Raw genomic sequence first — 21,137 nt, 5'->3', positions numbered from 1 at the left:
CCATATACAATATAATGAAACTCCTCTTAATATTACTAAGTGCAGTACGTCTGCTTACATATTTCCATATGTGTTCATACAAAAATCCTGAACACCTTTCAGATCCTAAGTAGCATAACACTGATCACAAGAGTTTACAGAACACCATAGTTGGAAGCCAGCAATGGCTTAGAGTGAATCATTCATGGCCAATTCAATGAATGATTGAATCATTCATTTAATTTCATCTTCATATCTGAAAAGACAGTGATTAAAAGTTAAGAAGTTAAAAATGAACAATGGTCTGAAGTATTATTTTAAAGTAAATATTTCTAGGCTATTCACTCTCCTCAAAACAGCTGAGCCTTAAAAAACAATGTTTATTTCAAATGAATTTTTCCCAATGAACCAGCTTGCTTTCTTTCTCAAATGTTTGTTGATTTATGGATTCTTTCAATATAAGAATTTTTCTTGTGTAAAAATAGAAGACCAAAAGCTAATATTCTGTATAATTTTTGAATTAATCTAATAGTAGGCCATGGTGTAAAACAAACCAAGTAGAATTTTTAACTGGCTGAATCACATGCAGAAAAACAGAAAAAAAACATAACAGATACAAATCTGAATGAAGGACACAGAGTCAACGAAGTAAATTGTGCTTCTTGATGAAGAAGCCAAGATATCATTACAATAAAGAGGATACTATAAGTCATAACAAATAGAACCAAATTGCATGTAACTCTGCAGATTTTCACATCACATCTCCCACTGAGTTAAAGAAACAACATTCTCAGGGTCAAAAGAATGTAACCAGGACATGATGTGGTCTGCTGAGTTCAAGTAGAAAAATATTGCAAACCCATTGCTGTAAATTGTAACTGGTCATAAAAGCAGTAGACCTGTCCAGACTAGAGAAGAAATTACGTATAAAAGTCTGCTAAAATGTCTGGAGAACAGAGGAACACATTTTTCAAAATAAAGAATGAACAAAATATAGGCACTATATTCTGCAAGGATCTTCTGTAATGTGTTTTGAATGACAAACCATTGTACTCTTTAACAATTGCTTGTTTAATGAGAAATAACTAACAAATAATGAACATGAATTGAAGTTGTTTGTGAATTGTAGCTCTCCACTGACTTCATAGTATCAAAGACTTTATCAGAACAGAAACCAGCTACATCATTTAGTGGTGTTCCTAGACTGTGGCTCTCTAGATAAATAACATTTGGGCTAAATGTTATTAGCTCCTTTTCTACTGATGACCTGCACAAGCCCACAAAACCCCTTTATTTGCACTTTGGCTTCAAGCAGAGTAACTCTCCTGAGCTACACCCCAGAAGTGCCAAATTTAAATAAGATTATTTGCACTGCTTCCTTCAAATAAAACAAAAGTGATAATACATTAGCTTTGGACCTAAACTTATGTCATTATCTGCCAGATAACTCTATACAATACAATGACTTTATAATCACTGTTGTAATTACTGATGCTTTCTTTTGTATACTGCACTGTTCAATTAACACACAATGTATAGGAAACATTTAATTTTCATTTCCAAGGCATATAATTTTTTTACTTGATTAAACTTTGGGGTAATATGGAAAAAAGTCCTTTTCTTTCTAGTTTCTATGCTAAGGATGTTTTTTTTTTTTGGAGAAGGATATTTTCTTTGCTTAAATAAGGCCTTCATTTTGCACTTCCAGAAGAAAAATATTGTGGGGAAAAAAAAAAAAAAAGAATATATGAAGAAAGAAAAAAATTCAAGAAGTAAACTCAGTGACAGTATCAGACTGATAGGCAGGCAGTTTGAGATATTGGGAAAAATTTTGAATCTGCATCTAAAGATAAATATTTAAATTTATGATAAATGTGTTTCTGATTGACCCAGGGATACATTCATCCCCAGGGAAAAATCCTCTTAAGTGTTGCACACCTTCAGTTCACAGATTTTAGTCTATAATTCAATATATGTAATTCAATATACTCAGTAATACACACTGAGTAATTCCATTTCCATGTCCTGAGATAACATTTTCTCTCATTCAAAGTGGAGCAGAATTGCTGAAGCTGTTTGTAACAGCATAGAGGTTGATTGTATTGTTTATTTGACTGATGATTTTCTAGTTATGACTGAAGTAAGAAATGCTAGAAGAGGAAGTGTTTTTTAGTCAAGAAATGTAGCTATTCCAAAATATCCCTCATTTCACAAAATGCATTGAGAGATATTAGAAATTAAGATGCATAAATAAATTAATTAATCAGGATCTTTTGCTTTCTATGAAGAGTTCAGTGGAAGTAAAGGTCATTAAAATTCATTAAAGTTTGCAATTCCTAACAATTTTGAGATTTTAAAGAACTCAAGTGAATTTTATAGAAACCATTACAGTACATACCTGTAGGCTGTATTATAATATATTGTGTTATATTTGCTAAATATGCTTACATATATATATTTGTTTGCTTTCTGTTTCATAACTGCATAATGCTATTGCAGAATTACATATCTGAATTATTTTTCTGCTGCAGTAATAGTGTGACTTTTTATTGTGATATTTAATTTAAATATATGTGCATTTATACAATCACTTGCATAAGTTCCTCCTGGGGTAAGTGTATAACATTAAATAGGGTATTCAAAATTGAAAAGGGTTATCTATTCTTGCTATCTATCTAAGCTAGCCTGCTGCAGTTAATTTTTTGTAACACTGATATAGGTCAGAGGCATTTTGCTGCCTCAGAAGAAGAAAGCATATCTCACTATTTGACCAATGACACAGCCAACACTGGTACATATTCTGCAATAATTTAAAAAACTTCTACTATAACTTTATGTTATCATCTGTCCCAAAGCCAAAAGTACCTGTGATGAAGGAAGTCTTATGGCTTTTACCGAATTTAAAATAAAGTTAAAATTTGGAAATCAATGACACAAAGAATGATTGTTCCAGCTCTTGAAAGGTAATTGGATTAGAATAATGAGCACATATTTCTGATTGGTAATTACTGTACTTCCCTGAAAAAACTATTGTGCAAAGGTAATTGTACTGGAGATTTTCAGAGACATGCTTTTATTTCCATAGCCTCCGTGCTTTACACAGTGCAGTTCTGATAATATCAATTAAGTTTTTTACAAGGACATAAAGGTAGATTTTATAGAATATTTTATTTATTCCAACATCTGATCTATGAAGTGATACTCTTGATATCTTTCAGTGGAAATGCTGAAAGAATGCATAAAATGTTCATTGGGACTATACTGTGTGGGTGCCACTTGTCCAAATAAGCCATAGGTTTTGACTTGGGGACCCTACTGAGCCTTGGTTATGAGTCTGGTGTATAAGCAGCAGCAGCCTCAGGTTGACTCGATCTTCTCGAGTGTGGCCCGGCTAGCTCAGTGATGAGGTTTCTCTTCACTCGAGTTTCGAGCCAGCATATGTTTGTGAGATTCACTGATTTTCTTCAAGAATTCAAGTCTATAGAGCGAGTAAAGAAATCAGGGGGGACTCTCTCTCTGGTTTGCATTCCACAGTTTATTTCTGTGAAGGGGAATCCAAGGGACGAGAGACAAAGGATTTCGGGTCTGGGGGGTCTCTTTTAACAGGGTTTCTCGGAGGGAGGGAACATCAGAGAAAGAACCAATTATTTTTCTCAGTTAGTACATCTTACAGACTTTCTACAAATCAAGGTTACACACACCAAGATAAGAAATAACAGACACCAACTTCTTCAAATGCCCACAAAGGTGTAGGAGTATTCTCCACAGAGGGGCAGAGGAGGAGAGAGTGGGGGGCTTGGTTTCCTGGCAACCCAGGGGGGAAAGAAAGGGAAGGGAAGCATACCCTCTCAACTTCCATAGCTCAGAGGCATTCTGGGACAGGAAAAACAGAGTTACAAACTTCCGTGTTGGAAAGAAGGGTTCCCTTCTCTCAATCCCGTGCTTTCCTGGGCTGAAGAAACTTCAAGCAGCTGGAAATGCCAGCGGGGTCCTCTCTTCGCTCTATCCGGCCTCTCGCTGTGGGGCTGAGGAGAGAAACTTCAGTAACCAAGGTAACCTGACGCCAGGTAAACAATTAGGAGAAAGAGAAGCTGGGGGGGGGAATCACAACTAAAAACAGGAGAAAATATATATTTCAAGCTATCAACTACAACATCAGGTGACTGAGTGCCTGTAGGTCCTGGATTTCCAGCCTCCAGAGTTACAATCTCACAGGCTTGACCAAGCTATAGAAGTTTCCCTTCTACTGTCTTCCATTGTAACATCAAACAAATAATGAAGATGTAAGCCAACCTATTCAACTGAGGCTTTGAAAACCTATCTGGAAAAATCCTCACTCTAAGCTTAGGATGCTCGATTTTTGACTTGTGAGTGAAACGGACCATAAGCCACACTTATGATAAGGCTCAGGCAAAGGTGCAGGGTATGTGTATACTTATACATTAGAGTTCTGAATTCCCAGGTCTGGATGTTAGCCTGAGCTGTTCCCAGTGCTCTGATGGCTTGAAAACCCTACAGAACCCCACTTACCACATACAACCCTTCACTGGCCTGAGAACCTCAAGTTCTAGTTTTCACAGGACATGAAAAAGTGAGTGGAGAAATGGGAGCTATGGCAATATCTACACAGGTGCATAATGTGGAGCCTAAGTAACCCATTGCCTTGCATCCCAATGCACTGCAGTTACTGGGTTCAGATTAGCAGTAGTGTCCTTGCATGGTAGACAACTCTGCTGATTAAACCCAACTGAGGCTACAAGCAAGCTGTCATTTGTAAAACATCCATTGGTCTCTTTGCTATTACCCAAAACTAACAACTTAGAAGCCCTAGGAGCAAAGAGCATTTAAGTGTTGCTGACATTAGCCTTTGGATATTCTCCTTGGTTGTGTCAAATTCAGATTGCCTCCCTCTGCATGTACAAATTCAGGAATTGTATTTTCTCTGTGATATAGTGAGGAGAATATTTGAACTACAGTAAAAAGAGAAGATGCTGTTCTCCTAGGAATAGCTTCTGTCCTTGTTCTGACTTGTTCCCTGTTAGATAAGGTTGTTTTTTCAGTTGATGCTGGATGTAAACGTAGATAAACAGAAAAAAAAATTAAGAAGACTGGTTTTGGACTTTTCATTAATCAGCTACTGATGTCACAGTTATTTAGGAGTTTCAAAGTTTATATCAAAGTCAACAAGCATATCTTGTACTATCAAAAAGTTGTTTCGGAATAGGAAGAAAAAAGTGTAAAATTATTTTTGCTTTTTCTCTCAATGCACACTACCCCTTGCTTAAGTACGTGGTTAACAGTACTTTTTAAACATCTTTGCAAATTCCAGTAATCTTGCAAATTTTAACCCATTAGTTTCCAAAGAATATTTTTTATTTTAAATAATTTTTACTATTTATCTTCTTTTTTTTTCAATGTGAGTGTACACTTCATCCCCTCAATGAATTTCAAGTGACCAGTTATATAACATGGATAGTATATTGTAGTTACAGTTAATAATCCAGAGAAATATAGGTATCTTGACTGAACAGTGTTATGATAAATTAATAGTTTTTTCATAAATATGATGACCTGGATTTTCATTAAGCATGCTGCAGTTTAGGTATCTATACTTATTTCCTGTTATAGTTGATGAGAGAGAAACAGTCATTTAGCATACAGTACAACAGACCTGGTTTAGACATCTAACTCAGAGAGCTCTTTGAACTTCTCCTTAGAAGCACTTACTTCTACTGGATGATTCACTGTATATTGCACATTTCTGCATGTAATCAGTTGAATTTCACTGCCAGGTATTTCTCAGGCAGAGTCTCCAAAGCAAAGCAACCATTAACTGTAAGGCAGACATTCCCAGAGTAGTTATCCTCTTTCCAAGTAGTACAGTAACATGCAATTTGCCCATAATTTTCTCAGCATCAGGCTAATGTTTAGGTGAAATGGATAAGACAAGTCTAAGAGTATTTTGTTCACTATGAATTTTAGAAATTTGTAATAACTTGGTTTCAGTTTTGGCCACCCCAAATGTAGTCTCTCTATACAGATTTACATGGCACAGCTGGTAAACATTTTAACCTGCCAGACAAGAACCCAGCAGGCTGGGATTTTCCCTCATGCATTTCTATTTCTGCCTCTATACATCTTGAAACCTGTTCAATATGACAGGAAGGTGATCTTGTTACATTAACTGTATATAAAAGTCTTTAGGGAATAAAGAGAGATGTGAGTCTGTCTCCTTCCATCTCAAAAAAACCCTCTTTGTACCAAGAGAATTGCCTATTTATAAATGTCTGTCAGACAATCCCACCAAATGAGGCAACTGTATCGCCTTTTGCATTGCTACTAGGGAGAATCTTGTTCCATTCTTTGAAGAGGAGCTGTAAGTAAGCAACTTACCTTCTAGGCAGGGTACAGTGTCAGGGATCATAAGTGGCTGGAGGCATCTTCCAATGAAGACTGAATTCAGAGATGCTCAAGCTGTTAGAGATACACCTGTCATCACTGATTCCTGTACTTATATCAAGGTAGCTCCTCAGGCAGCCCAGAGGTTTCCTGGATTCAGCGCTGAGTTGCTCAGCTCACTCTAGATTCTGTGAGGGAAGAATACGTAGATCCAACTCTAAACTCTGAATCCCACTTTGTCCCAAGAAAGACAAGTAGAAATTTATCAAATCCTTATTGCTGATCTAACTCATACTTTTTTTTTCTTTCTATGGCTCAATACACTGTAAATTATTCCCTCCAACAGCCTCAACAGAAGATAATCATTGGCAACAGTGGGTGAGCCATGTAAACACTTAGTTTCATCATGTCATACTATCTGGCTGATTTGGAAATCCAGGTAGAATTACCAGGTAGAAAGAATGCCTCTATTCCTGTTTGGTCAGGTCTTCTTAAAATTGGATTACACAGTGAATATCCATTGAAGACTTTGTAAGGAGGGAGATGGAGTATGGGTTTTTAGAATTGCCAAATTATAGTTAACAACTATTTTTAGTGCACCAACAAAAGTCAGATAGCTGGGCCAAAAGACAGCAGTCAGAAGTAGACGAGGAGGATAGATATTTTCTTTAGATATTTGGTAAAAGATGTGAAAGGCTGCAGAAGTAAATAAATGATGAAACTGAATAGTACAGATAAAATGCAGAAATTACTACTCTTAAGGAAACTGCTACAGATAGCAGAAAAGGTATTCCAGAGAGAAGTGTATTTGCATTAACTGAATAAAACTGTCTTTTTACCTCAAAAGAAACTCTGGAAATAAAAGGGTAGCCATTTGAGTTGAGGTAACAATGTGATTGGGTATTTAGCAAGTACTTCTGGTGATCTCAGAAACTCAAGATCAGGAGCTATATCCTGAGTTCTAGAAGGATGTTCAAAAGAGTATCACAGATATATCCATACTGTATAGGGAGTAAAAATAATAGTAGCAACAATTTTCATGAAATTTCTCTTATATCAACCTGACCTTAAACACTTCCATGGATTTGACATCTACAACTTCTCTGAGAGACCTGTTCCAGTATCTCACCCCCTTTGTCATAAAATATTTCTTTCTTGCATCTACTCTGAATCTGCCTTCTTTCAATTGAAACCATTGACCACTATCCTGTCACTACGGGTCCTAGTAAAAAGGTCTCCTTCAAGCTTTACTGTAAAGCCCTTTATGTACTGGGAGGTCTCCCTGGAACCTGCTCTTCTCCAGACTAACAACCCCAACTCTCGCAGCATGTCTTCACAGAAGAAGTGCTCAAGCCCACTATCATTTTCATGCTCCCTCTCTCAGCAGGTTGCAACAGATCCATATCTTTCCTGTGCTGAGGACACCTGAGCTGGAAGCAGTGGAGGGTCTCTTGAACATGGAGTTAAAGCAGCAGAATCACCTACTGGTCACTCTTGTGATGCAGGCTGAGGTATGTTCTGCTTTCTGGGCTGCAAGAACACATGGATGGCTTTTCATCCACCAGTATCCCCATGTCCATTTTTTCAGGGCTGCTTTCCATACACTCATCCCCCACTCTTTACAGGTACTGGGGATTGCCCCAGACCTGGTGTGGGACCTTGGCCTTGTTGACTTTCATGAGCTTCTCTTGGGCCCACTTCTCAACCTGGAAAAGTCTCTCTGGATGCCATCCTCATACCTACAGAATTCACATTTAGACCTAACCTTTCTTATAGGTATTAAAAAAAAAAAAATGTTCACTATTAAAACATTTAATGTGATTACAGAAATAGAAAGAAACCTACCTAGATGTTTTTCATTGTTAAATCTGTGTCCTCACTTGAACTTAAAAAAAGAACTTATGTTTTACCAGTAACGGTTGCTATGCCTCCCCTGTTCCCCCAAAAATCAACCAGTCATTTAATCCAGTAAATTCTGCCAAATATTTTATAAGATGGAAAGAATTCTTCATAATGAGAACAGATGAAAACCAAAGGAAAACATTTAAAACTGACTTTTGGCAGAACATGAGATTTAGGACTTAAAGACAGGGAAGTGAAACACAGAGCACCTTGTTCTTTGTACATTTCAAATAGATAACTTTCATTGACAACTCAACCCAGAAGTAAGCTTCATCTACTTAAAACACATTCATGTCCCTATGACCTTAGACACAAACAAAATAGTATGAGTACAACATAAAATTAAATGTTTAATTTTGATTTTTCAAAGAAAAAAAATTAAAACTAGAAAATCAAAATATTTTCAGCAATTTATTATTTTATTTCAGCAGAAGTTCTTGAGCTACATATGATTTGTATGTGACATGATATTTATGACATTTTGGAGAAAATTTTTTTGTTAATAAAACAGTGATGGATCATCACAGTAGGAATAAAAACATAATAGATCAACTAAGGGAAGAAAGCTTTTATACTCCACCTAGACAATGTTCTTGACCAAAACATAGAATTATCTTCTAACTTTAAAATTTATCTGCGATTTTAAGTTGATGTATTTAAGTTACTTTGATTTTCATAAAAATAAGGAAATTACGAGCATTAGTAACTCTAATGTTTTTCAAATGTGCTAAAGGGCGCAAAATGGCACAATAAATGCTCCTTTCAGTATTTCCTACCCATACAAATTGGCCATGTGGTATGTTGACCTATCCAGATGCTCCCCAATCCTGAAATAATTCTAAGCAGACCTGCATAAGAATGGAAAAGAGAAAATGTAAATCTTTTTTATTCCCAGTCTCACCATTTTTCTTTTTTATAATGTCCCATCCAGACTGAGGTCACACGTCCTAGGAAATTACTGCAGCATGATAGCAGGTTATATTAGCTAATTTCTATCTTAATTCATAAGTCATCATGTTGTGGGTTTTATTAGGGTAACCCTATAGAATTCTGATTAAAGAGAAGCTGGTGAAATCATAGAATCCTTATCTTTATTCTGCCTTACAATAGAGTCCAGAAGTAACCAGTGGTATTTATTCACATGGTGTGCAAAGCAATCTGGAGAGACAGAGTCCTCTGTCATCTTTGATAGGTTATGTGCTCCAAACTGAATATCAAACAGCCTGTTGGCATCATCAGTCATGAAAAAGGGATGTTTTCTCCTCTATTTGGAGCCTTAATTTTTTGGAATAAGCAAAAAGAAGTCCTCTCAGTATCCTTCCCTACAAATTCTGTCTTTAAGTTCTTAAGTCTATATAGACTAAGCAGAGGGGATTTTGCTACTTTGGGAAAAAAGTGAATTCTTTGACCTTGAAACATTACTTGGATTTTTTCTTTTTTTCTTGTTTGTCTGCAGTGAGAATAGTATCACTTTGTGAAGACACTACAAAAAAAATAATTTCAGGAGTCCTCTTGTCATCTACAAGAAGAAGGATTCACAGATGTTTTAGCTGCAGGTCAGAGTGTCTTTTTTGAAACCACTAATCTACTAAACACAAAAGTGCTTCTCTCTATATTCATCTCTTCAATAACAGCAGCAGTTAATCTGAAAACTTTTCTGCTTTTAAAATAATTTTACAGATACTCAGTTTTAAAGGAAAGTGATATACATGGTAACAATTACTTTTACATTAGTGCAATTTTCCTTGAAGGCACCAGACATTGAAAGTGACCCATAGTATTCTGTACTATTGTTTGTTAAAATATTCCCATCAGCAACTGGAGATCCTCAAATCATGACTCATATTTCTTTATTGGGTTTTCTTAAAGGAACAGATGAAGTATTATTTAAATTTTTTGGTTTAAGGAAACTGTCTTATATTTTATGTTTTTCAATATGACCATTGATATGTGCTTTTAGCAAAAATTTGTCAAAATTAAGCCTCTTTTTCAGGAGAGGCCTTAAATTGGGCATAATGGGGAATACTTTGTTTAATAATGAAGTAATCTCCTGTCACTTCTTATTAACCCAGGTCTATAGGAAAGGTTTGTACAGTGCTGTTGTGAAATCAAGGATTTCCTGGACAAGGCAGTCTTTCTATGAGGTAAGAACTGATACATGTGTCCCAAATATGGATAACCACTCTCTCTGCTTTGACAAGGGTGGGCTTTTTTTTTTATAAATCTCTTCCTCTTTCCCTTCATGTGAAGCTTCTGGTACAAATCCAGAAGTTTTACTAGTTTTTGCTTTCTGATGCTGCATGCAATGGGTACTGCAGTTTCACCACAGCTTTAAAAGAGAAAGCATAAATACTTGCTTTGTAGACTTGTATCCATCTCCAAATTTGAAAAGTGGGAAAGACAGCAATCCCTAGCTTTCCCTTAGGGAACAAGCCCCCTGCTTCAGCAATTCTAATCATGACAGAGAAGCTCACAGTGTCATCCTCGTTTATATTAAGCCCCAGCTTTACTGTTTTAATTCCTCCTCGTGCAAGTAGCCAGAAAAGGATTATTGACACTGATACACTTCGCAAAACAGCAGGTTTGTTCACTGGGGTAAGAATCCACAAATGTATTTCAGGTGCCTTGTACTCTTTGCAGTATGCATCACTGTCATTAGATCAAATAGAAACAAGGACAACTTATAAAAACAAGATGAAGATTCATGATATATGGATAAAAAACCAGATTTTTTCATTTTTACCATGGTATCAGATTGCACTTTTTTCGGTTCTCAGAATGTTTACTTCACAAGTAAAAGAAAAGTAAGTCTGTCTGGATCTCCCCCAGATTTTTGTGTTAGAGCAGGGGAGGACTTATATAATCTCCTCATAAGGGAGTTTACAGAGTCCTTTGCTTGTTCCATATGCTGTAAAACACCTTTCTTCTCAGTCAATCTAGGACTCGGGCCAGGTGATAGAAATTACCTGCATAGAAAAATAACCTTACAAAAATATCAAGCTGGGAAAGACTGAAGCAGTGGATGGGAAAAATTTCCACTTCCACTACTGAAGAACATGAAGTTGCAACTAAAAAAACCCCAAAACTTCTTCCAATCAAGTCCAAAAAGTAAAAAAAACAAACAAGTGTATAATTGTATATTTGCAAGACCAACTTGAAAAACACTAGACTGAAGCATTTCTATTGTTGTCTACTGTCGTTGGGAATATGGTCAGATAGAGAACTCATATTAATATCAAAACAAATTCCAGTTTTTCATGTGAGATGAAAAAAATCCTTCCTTAGAAAATACAGATGTGATATGAAAATATAAAAAGTACTGATGCAATTTCAAGTTTTCCTAAGGGTTCCTATGATATAGGCTCTATCTATCATGTATATCTCTTAGCTACAGCTGGCAGCATTTGGTCATTTTACTTGTCAGACTTTTGCCTCACTGTTAAAATAGAAAATCAAATTAAGAGACCTCCTTTCATCAACTTTGACTCCTTTATTATACAGGCCCATATCCACTGATTTGAGGATTTTGTTTTACACAGAGAATAAAAGTAAAACTTCAATATCTTAGTATAAGACTAAGTAAATGTGCTCTTTTATTCTAATTCCCTTAAGGCTATTTTATCTAATTTTTCCCTCCCTTCCCTTAGAACTGATACTTCCATGTGATTCTTGAAGGACTCCTACAACTCTTAGCCAGATAATATAAAAATGCAATAGATTTTTTCCAAAACTCTTACTATTTTTCCATGTTACGTATTTCACAGGCATCTTACTAGGGTCAACCTCTTTCTGCTTTGGTACACAAATAATTGCATTATCACTTTGTTATCAGGCAAAGGAGCAGCTAACAGTTTAAAGTTTAGGGTCAAGTGAAATCTATGTGTGGCTTTATGGGTAATTAGGTTAGGTTACAAGAGTCAAGTGAATATTCATTAGTTACAGGATGAATACTCAGCATGTAGTAGTAATTTGCATTTCCCCATGCTTCCAAAACTAATTCATGACTAGTATTGACACAGCAATCACATTACAGGCATTATTTCCTTCCAGACAAAGAATAATTGATCTGTAATAATCCTTGAAGTAAACCATCAAAACTTTCTTATTTTCCTTTTGAAATCTGATAAAATTAATGCTACTTTCTGCCTCTGTTATTGCTAACCTTTCTCTACAATTTTTTAAGTGGACTTACATGAAATAGTGGAAGTTATAATAATTGACATAATTTTATTAAGTAACATCATTCTATTTTGTACAGAGCCTGATTGACGTATTAATGTCAGCAACATTTATATCTCAGCAGTGAGTTATAAGAATTTTAAAAGCCTGAAAAGGATTGCCCAGAACATTACCTAATATATAATTGGAGCTTAGATACATATGTTCTATCAAAAAATTCATTACATTTACTTAGCATCACCCATTCCTCATCACTTTCAGCCATTATAGTTTTTACCAAATGCTTATCCAGATTTCATTAGCACAGCACCTGTTATATAGCAAAGTTTAACTCCTATACATATTTTTTTTTATTGAAGGAATTTGACAAGGAACAACCAAACAGTATAGGGATGTCTACATAAAACTAATTTCTGATGATTGTGTATATGAAAGAATCTTGCCTTCTTAGGAGCTAAAAGTAGATTCATCAGCATCTGTAGTAGTTGCTGAGTTTTGCAGTCTTTCATCTTTGAGTTCCAGTCATTTCTATGGGCTCTCTAACTCTTCACGTGTCCCAAGCCAAGGCAGTTAGTGAAACATTTTTAATGCTGAATAGACAGGTAGAGGCACTTTCTGTTCTTCTTAAAAATCCATAAAATAGAATCAAAAAGTCAATAAAGTCAGATGTCTCGCCATTGCTTTGGAGAAGAACAAAATGCAGCAGATGCTTCTGCTTCTTATTTTTAATAATGGAATTTTCCAATTTAAATATTATAACACTAAGTAGGTAGCTCACTATTTCTAAATTCAAATGAACAGAGTCACTATACACATGCAGCTTGAAAATTTTAACTCACTGAAATCAATGATGGGCCAGTCATTAAATTTCACGAGATCAGAATTTTGTCAATTATATTTTGCAATCAGTTTAACAGCAATGGATTCATGAAAATCCATTAAATACACAGGACAAATTTATTCAGAGATTTGATTATTATCTATTTTTTTTTTTTTGAGTTATCACATCTCACGTTAAGACACAGGTGTATAGCTGCATATATTTTATTCCAGGGTCATTATATTTATCTTTTCAGAATTATTCTGTTGTGAGAATTAATTTCAGCACAAATAGCTTTGAGAAAAGCTGTTGGTGTTTTTTACAATCTGTATTAAGATAATGGCCAGAAGCGTTCACTCAGCCACTTTGTTTGCATCTCCAAAAAGATCCATATGTCAGAAGTTATTTGACATGGAAAGACAAAAGAGGATTGAGAAAGAAAGTTATTTTGTTTTTAATTTTGCCTATAAATTCCATTAACTGAGCACCTTGCATGAGCAATAGTAAGTGAAGGAGAGGGAAGGGCATCTTGGAATAAAAAAAAAGGAAGTTCTTTCACTAAGGAAAATAGGTATTTGCAAAATACATGGTTCACACACCCTGGAGGAAGATATTAACTATATATCCCACTGGAATGTGGAATATAATTCATGTTGGAAAATACCAATAGTTTTGGCAACATACCTGCTTATGGACTGACTGTGTGTCCATTTGGCCTGTATCTTGACTAAAAAGTTAAAAATAAAGCACCTTGGCAATAGACATAACAAATTTTAGCAATTTGGCATCCACCAGCTGCTTGCAAAATACTCAAGGAAGCCATAATATCTATTGTATTTTTTTTTCCCATCAATTGGAAAGAACTAGATCCTTTGCAAAACTGACTGAATGTAAATTTTCTCATGTAGAGGTAGTGAGGAAATTAAGCTACATTATAGGTTACTTCATTGGCTTCTTTATCAATTTAAGGATTTTTCATTGTCTCATAAGACAATTTATCACTCCAATGTTTTCATTGTACTCTGCTTCAAGCTACTGAAAAACAGTTAATACACTGCACAACTTGCTGGCCAGACGTACAGCTCAATTAGCAAATTTTGCATACTGAACATGCATATCAGTTCATGTAAACACCCATCACTATAGGATCTAAATACCCCCAAAGTAATTATTTATTCTCTGAAGTTATCGACCCAATCTATAGAAGTAATACTGCCACTGTTTTCTTGACATTCAGTACACAGGGAGAAATTTCACAGAAAACCCACTCTATGCTGGAGTGGCCAAAATAGAAGACATTTTGATGATTTTTTTTTTTTTTGCCCTCAACTTAATTTGCTTTCTGTTCCCCAAAAACAACCTGGAACAGTAGCGTAGACATGTGTTGGTACCTGAACCAAGCTTCTCTAGAGTCCTTAATAAGAGGATGGTTTCTTCTAAACCATGCACTTTCCATGCAGGAGCCCCACAAACCAGCATAGAAGCTCTGTAGGAGAAGAAGCTACTCAGCAGCTCCTCAGGCTTCCAACTGGGGTTAATAACTCGAGACAACATGTGCAGCTGTTGTGAGAAAACTACACAGCTTGGATAGATAGCGAGGCATGGGAAATCTGGTATTGCCAAAGAATGGGAAAGGCCTAGAGTGTGTTATTCCCCCTATGGCTAACTAGAATGTTTTAAGGGGGGAAAATAGATATTTAGAACTAATTTAAAATTATTTATTAAAAGCAAAGTTTGACCTTTCCTTTATGACAAATTTTCCTTTTATATTTTATCTGATTTTGAAAACTGTTTTCCTCAAATTTTATTTTAATTGTACACTGGTGAAATACAGAGGAACTTCTTTTGGTTTACATCAGTGTAACTGATATCAGCATCAGACCCACTGTCTCCATTGTAAGCAAGTCATGAATGACCATTCTTCATGGTCATATAAAATGATACAGAGGTCTCTTGGCACAATCATTACTTTTTCCATTTTCTGTAGACAAACAAACCCATAAAACAGAGCTGACAGATGTTATAACCCAAGAAAATGAAAGAGAAAAACCCACAATACAGAAGAACTAAAGAAATTCTAAATAAAGTAAGACTGTGACAACCTTCTGGAATACACCTACTTGTATTTCAGGATTTGGAAAGCATAAAAGGTACATAAAAAAAAAAAAAATACTGCAATTGCTGTCCTTTCTAGATCAGGGTACTGCAAGGTGCAGCAGAAAGATCCCAAAACATGTTTGGGATGTGCAATACAAGTTTCTTTCTATTTGAAATGCAACAGGGCTGTATAAATCTGTTCAATTTAATGTGGCTTTCATTTTGGTTTTTTAAAGAAAAAAAAATCTGATTTTAATTTTTGAAATAGCTTAGTATGTGTTTCAGTTGCACTCAACATACAAAATAAAAATGTATACTATTCCATAAATTGTATTGAGAATATTGCGATATAATTTAATAATTAATAGTCAATTAAATTTAATATTTTCAAATAACTAAAATGCTCAGACACTGAAAGCTTTGTTCCTCATTGAAACTATGATCTGAAATTCAGCTCCAGTCACATCAGACTGTGGTTGGAAACTTCTGATGTATCAGCTCTCAGGCTGAAGACACCCTCCACCTAGTGGAAAAAAAAAAGCATTTCTTTGATAATATTCCTTTTCACATATGTTCACAAAGGTGGAGATTTACCAGATTTCTGATTTGAGAGTGGTTTCAAAGATCTCACTTGATAACACAGCTCAGGCTGCAGTTGAAAGTGTTGGTATCAACATTGCTGGAGGTTTTAGGAATATAGAAATAAATAATGGATTGCACTGAATAAAACACAAACAGCACATAAAAATCCTCACACTGACAAAGAGTTTTTTCCTACTTTTTCCCTATCCTGGGGCACACAGAGCTAAGGAAGACAAATGTAATGCATATTTCCACCAATGAATTACTGTTTCATAACAGCATAAGACCTCGTCAGTAAAGCTGAAAGCTGGCTTTCAGTAGTTTAAACTGGATTTTTCTCCAAGCTGTGCAGTTCTATAATCTTCTGACTTTGGACTTCCTTGGATTCCAACACTGAATCTGATATTTTTAAAGGGAAACGTGCACATACATAAACACATCCATTTCTATTTGCCTGTGTTTGTGGACATCTGTCTTTGGCACTCATTCTGTCTACTTAGCTGTTTATTTGAGTAGTGGCAGTAATTGGAAACCAATGTCATAGAACTGTAACTGCAAATGCAGATTTAACCAAGCAACCTATCTTGGTCCTTGTACCACTGCTCATTGAAGCATAAAGCAGACATAAAGCCCTTCCAAGTAAAATGCATGCAGAGCCACTATGAGGTTCAATTAATGGTTTTTAAGTGGCTTAGGACACTGAATAAAATGAAGATAAGCACAGGAGAAATGGTGCATACGTGTTTATATGTGTTTAAAATCGGTCTCTACAGCTTTTAGACTTCATATGTTCTGGATGCCTTGCACTAGTTGAGTAACACAAAGGAGCCATAAAACTGACTTAACCAGCCAGTTAAGCTACATTAAGGGGTGCTTTGTATCCTTATAGTGGATGCCTTGGGTCATCAGATTAATTCAAAGCAGTTGGAGTAAAGGACGGAAGGCAACCTTTGAAGTAGGTGAGATCTCTTAGAGCTTCATCCCCAGCCAATTGACATCAGTAGTAAGATTCCCATTTGTCTTAAACTACTGATCATAATTAGTCTAACTTAATTGATTTCATTGGCCATTTCCCCCGCACTCTGGTGTTGACCTAAAAAACTGTTTGTTAGGCCCTTTTTTCTAAATAAAAGCTAGGGACTTCACTGTGGCTTAAAAGACACAGCATTTGCTACAGTGATTTTTTCAAGGTGAATACAAAACTATGGTTGTGTTGTATATAGCATTTCTGCAATAAAATTCTGAGCCATATTTTTGCTTGCTTTCAATGCCTGAATAATTCTCTATTACTGATGATACACCTTGAATGATTTGGGTGTTGTGGTAGTTTCAATGATGAATGCCTAATCTCCTCACTGTAGTTTATGTTCTTTCTTATTCCCTCTGTCTCAGGGCTGCAACAACGTCCTTTGAACAGGCTTGCCAAAAGCTTAGTGAAGCTGACACTGCTCTTCTTTTCCTCTCACCAATGGCTAGAATCCAGAAAGTTTCTTCAGAATAGAATAAATATTGTCAGAGATAAGCAAGAAGAGATTATGAGACACTTATTCTGGTCAAGTTTCCATAAACTTCAAAAATCCGAATGGTGGTTTCTGTTGGGGATTTTTATTAATAATACCCAGGCTCTAAAACCTCATGTCTAACATGTTTCTTCCACACACATCACCTTAATTCCCCTCAGCCTTTTCACTTTCTCCCTGCTGTTTCGATATTGCATTTGTCTGCACTGAAATTGAAGCTGCCAAGGATGGTTTTCTATAGCATTAGTTAACATGGTTATGCCAGTTCTTATCTTTAAAATTTCATTAAAAAGCTAAATAAAATCTTTGTAATATTACAAATTTGAAGGGAGATTTATATATAAAATTAAAGATACAGGACACTGTAGATGTAAGCAAATACTACAGAAAAGCCAGATTACTGATTGGCAGTGTTAGCTTTTAAAAACAGTGGGGTTTTGGTTTCTTTCAGGACATTTGCTCATCTGTCAATCAAAAATCTTGTTATACATGAATCTGATGTCAGATCAATATCTGACAAGACTTTTGACTGTCAGGACAAATTGTTAGACACGGATGTAATGCCACATCCATGTATAACAAGGCCCATGTAGAACAGCTGCCAGTGATAGAATCCTATCATTCATACATTATCAAAACAGATAGAGTGGCTCCCTGAGATCTCACGTGTTAAGTAATTACATCAGAACCTGCATTTCATCTGTAAATCATGAGAAAAACTCAATAAAATTACAGGTTCAATTAAAGAAGACAGGAATCCATAACTGTTCGTGCTTTTTGATTCACAATTATAAAAATATAGTAGGGGTTTCTTCTCCCCTATGGTCTCTTCAGTATAGGAATGCTTGTGTTTTGCTTTCCTTTTATCAAAGAAATGAAAATGTGTGGGATTCATGTTAGTGCGCTTAACCAATGAAACATTCTACAAATGACACTGACAGCTGATAGAATAGGAGGGGTGGTAGCAAGAATTGAAAACAGAAAAGGAATGCATGTACATTACACCTAAATCCAAAGTAAGATCACCAAGAAGAGTATATGAAACATGTTTAAAGTCCATCAGCTGTACAAAAGCATTGTTATGCTATATTTAGTTGGAATAGTAGTTTATTTTCTAGATTTGACCTAATGACACCGAAATGGTGGACTGATTTTTACAAAGATAGCAGAATTCTGAGACCTGCCTTGTCTGATGTCTACAGCATATTGGGGTGGGTGCAAAAGAGTTCAGAATCTTCACAATCTGCACAGAAATGCAAGTGTTTCATTAAAAAGCCATGGGAAATGCTGGAGGAGATACAACATTTTATAAAGGCGTTCACGGTGAAAATAGAAGCTGAGCTCTACAGAAACAGGCACACCTAAATCTGTAGGACAAAAGTAGTGAAGGAGTCTGATAAAACAATTAATTTGCTTAAACATAGGTCATTTATTATTTTCTGAGTTAGTCTAATGTACCTGAGGTCTAAATGTGGAGCTGAGAGCCAGAACACATGAGAATCCCAAACCTGTCTGATGTAGTATCTGGAGATTAGGAGGAGTACCCTATATATCTAGGATGGCTTTAAATTATTCTAGCAAGTCAGGTGAATTGCAACCTGGGTCCGCTTTCATTTCTCTGTCTGAGATATATCTAGTCTACCTGTTATCATGACAGTTTACCAAGGACTATCCCTTTCTCTCAACACATACCATAAAGGGCAAATACACAGATTAAGTCTAAACTGCTGACATCTACATTATGCTATTAATATTCAAAACCTACAGTGGCACTGTGTTCAAGGTAGATGCCTTCCAAGTATGCATGCATCCCATATATACACAACCCTTTTCTGTCCTTAGGTATTGTAGCTGTAAATCTGTTAACCTTAAATTAGGTATCCTTAAGTCTATCACCAAGGCAGGGGTAGTTGTTTCATGTTACAGGTACTTTGAAAAACCTATACCACAGAACTAATGTCTTGGGCTGGTGAGTGACTTTTTGGACTGAAAAGAAAAAAAAAAAAAAAGAAAAAAAGGGAGGAAATCTTTCCAACCTCACAGCAATGCTGCAAACTGAGATTTGGAAGGGAGATGAAGTACTTTTTAGCCCAAGCAATATTGTGAAGCAACTTAAAGTGGATAAATATTACTTTTAGTGTTAAAAATAAGGCAATTCTTTAAATGTAATCCCTCTTCTCTTATAAAGGGAATTGCATCTCCCCATATTTTATGTCTTTGTTCAACACAAAGTTGTTTTTATGTACTTGGTTCAACACTGGATCTCATTTGTGCTTCATTGCATTTAGAAGACAAGTGACTACACAACATTTCCTGGCACCACGAGTTTTAATCAAAACTGAATTGGAATACATTCTCTTTTTGGTAAACAGGTTCAGTTTGTTTTCTGGTCTACCCTTGAAAAACCACTGATACAACCTTACGAAGTCCCTCACTGCACAAACAAAAATATCTGTGGAAGACCACCAAAACTAACTGATTGAGAAGTGATGACTTGATCCATGGACATTTGATGATTTAACATTATGACTGGAGGAACAATAGGCAATGAAAATGCTGTAATTCCATAAAGATGAAACACCAAGACATGTCAGGCCCTTCCTTTGTGGCATTCAGTGTCAAGCCCAGATGCATTTGTTCTCAGATCTCCTTCTTTAAAAAACAATAGGGCAGGGAGTTAACCTGGTAAACACAGCTTCACTTGAGAGACTTGAATTTCTTAGCAGGATTTCTTTATAGTAGTAGCATGCTCTCACCTTTGCTTTACCCATAGTTCTGAATACTATACAGTTTAACATATTCATTTTATTATTCTACTAAATTGTGGATGATACACTGGCAAACCTGTTTTCAGTTCCATACTTTGTATTTTGTCTGTTTGCTGACAGTATATTCTATTTTAGTAGCTGGTTATGAATTGCCTTAAGTCATGTGAACTGCATGATCCAAAGGTGTTCATATTTCTTCCCTTCCCTGATGGCAAAGAACTACTTTCCTTTCACTGTCTTTTTTAAAAAATTATAATTAGTCTAGAGTCTTGCCTCTACACTCATTCATCATTCTCTCCTATTAGTCTTATCACTGTGAAAGGCTTGAGAGAATTGGCTTGTAAAATCACCAGTAACTCAAGTTTGAAATAAGGCTATCAAAACAGATAGGCTTACATGCCAACTCCTTGGACAAAGTGTAATTGTAAAGAATGGGGCAAAGTGGTAATGAGAGGAAAAGCTTCCACCTTTGGGACTATGCTTCTGTCACTTTTCCATACTTCTACAGGCAATTTTCTGTAGCTCAACAGGTAGAAGGCAAAACCAATGATAAGAAATTTCAGTTAATCATTTAATTTATGCTATTTCACTCCTCTGGATTATTACACTAAATATTCATATTACAATATTTTGAAGTAAGAATTGTTGTCCAGCTTTAAGAATGGTATTCTCCAGTTTAGTGCTCCTGCTAAAACCACATTTCCATTCCCCCACTCCCCTTCTCCTCTCCCCATTTGTGAGTGGCAGGAGAATTGGAGACACAAAAGACAGAGATCACAGGTGGAAATAAGCAGAGTTTACTGGAGAGAGAAAATAAACAGTACAGCAATGATATTAAAAACAGAATTGTACAAAAAAGAAAGTGATTTACATGCAAAAAATCTCACTGAG

The 21,137-nt window shown here is 35.7% G+C and overlaps 1 long non-coding RNA gene across 1 annotated transcript; it reads left to right on the top strand.

Annotated features, from left to right (window-relative positions):
- Window positions 1–3,841: 3,841 nt before the first annotated feature.
- LOC111926344 (uncharacterized) lies at window positions 3,842–17,834 on the top strand. The gene is made up of 4 exons (XR_002862862.2): window positions 3,842–7,889; window positions 9,737–9,836; window positions 10,353–10,424; window positions 17,351–17,834. It is a non-coding gene; the product is annotated as an uncharacterized LOC111926344 (long non-coding RNA).
- The last annotated feature ends 3,303 nt before the right edge of the window (window positions 17,835–21,137 follow it).

This window comes from Cyanistes caeruleus, chromosome 3, assembly GCF_971803275.1.
Source record: "Cyanistes caeruleus chromosome 3, bCyaCae1.hap1.1, whole genome shotgun sequence".
NCBI classification, from domain to species: Eukaryota; Metazoa; Chordata; class Aves; order Passeriformes; family Paridae; genus Cyanistes; species Cyanistes caeruleus.
This window is presented reverse-complemented; position numbering and strand designations above follow the sequence as displayed.